The sequence below is a fragment of the Nestor notabilis genome, unplaced genomic scaffold (genome assembly GCF_000696875.1).
Source record: "Nestor notabilis isolate BGI_N333 unplaced genomic scaffold, ASM69687v1 scaffold29865, whole genome shotgun sequence".
Taxonomy (NCBI): Eukaryota; Metazoa; Chordata; class Aves; order Psittaciformes; family Psittacidae; genus Nestor; species Nestor notabilis.
This window is the reverse complement of record NW_009930245.1, coordinates 1-3,233: the sequence shown is the minus strand read 5'-3', so window position 1 is coordinate 3,233 and position 3,233 is coordinate 1.

Here is a 3,233-nt window from a genome sequence, read left to right as displayed (position 1 = left end):
GGAATGCCTTGTCACTCCTCGAAATCACATTGCAGCCGGGAACCATGGCATTCCCCTGGAGCTTTTCGTACACATACTGCCTACCCTCCCTTCAGGGGAAACCAGGATCCTTCCACCTCCTTTCCCCACTGGTAACAGAAATGTCGCAAAGGTGCCTGTTTGATGTCTGTGGCCTGCTCGTTTTCCAAGAAACCAACTACAAAAACTAGCGCAGGTGGCTTTCGGGGCATCGCCGGTGTTTAAGCATAGCTTTCTTTCAGAAGAAGGAAGTCTGTTCTTAAAATAAGTATTTAAAATCCAAGAGAGATCCCTGGAGCATGATTTAAGGATATTGAGGTCAGGCATTGCTTGGATCTCCAGCGGTGTGCCTGTGTGATGTAGATCTCCAAATAAATTAATTCCCTTCAAAAGCAAAGTGTTTATCTCCTGTTGCATTGATAGTTTCTGTAATTAAACTTCCAGCACACAAACTATGTTAATAAGACAGCATTTATGGTAGGAGCTTTTTCCAGTGACCGTTTTGGAGTGTGTCAAAAAAATACGCCTTGTAGGTGGTTTCTCTGTTAAAAGGAGCACAAAACTCTTTGATACCATTGTGATTCCTTCAGAGATCTGAAGACGACTGTTTGCTCTTGTAAATCTCCATGTTCAGTAAGAACAGCAACACAAGCTTTCAACTTGCCTGAGGATGAATGGTTTGAAAAATTGAAGATGCTGGTGTTTAGTTGTTCTGCAACAACCTGGCAGTGATGGTGGCTGCTACTACCCCTTCCTAGTTGCTGCCATGAATGTGGAATCATGCTGTCATCGGGGTGGAGAGTGTGTTAGGTAGGGATGGGGCTGCTCCCTCAGCACCCGCTTGTACTAGTGATTGTTTATAAGAGCTTTAATCCCATTTCCTTCCTCCCAAAGTGAGCTGGTGTGTCCATGCTCTGACTGCATGCCTGAACAGCAGTGGGACGCGGTCAGGATTTGGAGCGGCTTGCTTTCTTTTTTTCCCCCCAAGTGCCTTGCCAGTTGTGTTTCCAGGACCAAACTGACTATCTGTGCTTTCAAGCCTGCTTGCCAGGACATCAAATCATACATAGTTGTGCCGGTTGCCTTTTACTGTGGCATCTGTGCTTGCACCCAATTACAGCCGTGGGGCTTTTTGTCTCTGCTTTTTCTTGCAGCCAAATGCCTTTGTGCTCTCAAAGTGAAGGAGGAAGGGTCACTCGGAACTGTTTCCTTAGCAAGCAGAGCACTGGCACGCTTGCTAGCAGCCTGACGCAGGTAGGTGCTGAGAGTGCTTGACACCGGTTGCTGTCATCTTTCTTCCAGCCTGAAGAGGTACTTGGCAGATCTCATCAGCCGCCCAAAGAACAAACCTGGGAGCTGCTCACACAGCCACCAGCTGTGCTGCCTGTGCAGGAAGGGAGATGCACCTCAGAAAGCTCCTGCTTTCTGCTGGGTGATTCCAAATTGTTCTTCACTGAGGTGGGCTCACTGCAGCTGGCTTTGGGACTGAGCCCACTCACTTCCCTAACGTGGGACTAGCTTTGACCTTCCAAACAGCATCTTGGCATGGAGGCGAACATGACTTTTCTACAAGGAAGGGGCTGATCTAAGGATACTCCTCCACTTCCCACTAGTGCAGACGTGTTTTAAGGACAATTATTTCTGTGAGCGTTTGGAAGTTGGTTGAATTTTAGTGGTAAGCGGCTTATCCCGCTGCTGTAGCCTGACACGGCTAAATTAGTTTCACACCCCTGTTCCCGGACAGAATTAAGGGTTCTGGTCTTTTCCTCTCATCCGTGGAGTCGTAGGTTAGGCTGTGATCCTGCAAACCATTGTGCATGTACTTAAATTCACACCTCGCTTGATCGCCTTATATGTTAAGCACACGTGTGAGGCTGGTGGAGTGGCAGCTCTGCTTTGCTGGCAGTGCTTTTGAAACAAGAGCACTTACACAAATGAGAGAGGCAGAGTTGGGTATTGTATCCCCTCACCCTTACACAAGGGAGCTACTCACATAAATAAAACACACCTACTGCTTTTCAGGGGGTGGGGGCCAGAAGAAAATATACTGTGATGGATTATCATCTGTCATTGTTCATAAATATAATTACAACAGTTTCATACTGAGCATGATAAAACTGTGGTTTATTCATGGTCCTGCACCAATGAATTGAAATCCCATTAAACCAGGCAGTGTTACAGCTTTGTAAGATATAACCTGATGCTTTAGAGCTTGCCTAAAACTTGTTAAAACTGAAATCTGCTGCTCTGCTTCTTTCCTCACCTAGGCTGCATTGGAGGCTGGCCATCCTGCTTGCAGATCCACGTGTCTTCAGTGCACAGAGGAAAAAGGAAGTTGCTTTATGCCATCATTTTGCTCAGCAGCAAGACTCGTTGGAGCCCAGGCCAGGAGCACAGTTCATCATTAACCATAAAGTTGAAAATAATAATTTTCTTAAATCGAGCTTTATTTCCAACTGCAGCAGCCTCTGTGAGGGTCAGCTTTGCTGCTTCCATGGCCTCTAGCTACTGCTTCTCCTGTGAGGAAATGCAGTGCTGTATTTTGTCTCTATCCTGGGCATCCTTGCAGAGAGAAGAAAAGCCATGTGTGTGCTGGGAGCTCCCCAGCTGCAGCTGCAGCTGGAGTGTGCTGTCAGCATCCTTCGTTGCCAAGCCTCCACAGAGATGTCCCTGTGAGTGGCCCCATGCCCACTCTGCCTGCCTGCCTGCCTTCCCTGGGCTGAGAGAAGGGAAAACCCAAAAGCAGTGCTGTGAAACTCGCCTGCCTTGCTCTGGATGGTGGCCTCCCTCGGGGCTGGGGTGGGCATCCTTCCTGGACCCCCAAAATGCAGTGCTGGGGTGGCCAAGGGACCGCAGGGTGGGCGTAGCAGGGATGGGGTAGAACACGGGGGATGCAGGGTGGAGGCATGGCAGGGACAGAGGATGAAGGGTGAGAATGGGCATTGGAAAATGGGGGAATAGAGGGTAGGGGTTTGGTGATGATGGAGGGTGAGGGCTGCAGGGTAGGGGCACGGCAGGGTCAGGAGATGCAAGCTGGGGATTGCAGGATGGGGACGTGGCAGGGACCGGGAGTGTGAGATGGGGACATAGTAGGGATGGAAATGTGGCAGGGATGGGGAATGTGGGGTGGAGACATAGTAGGGACCAGGGATGCAGGATGAGAGATACAGCATGGAGATAGGGCAGGGACCGGGATGCAGCCGTGCCGTGCCGTG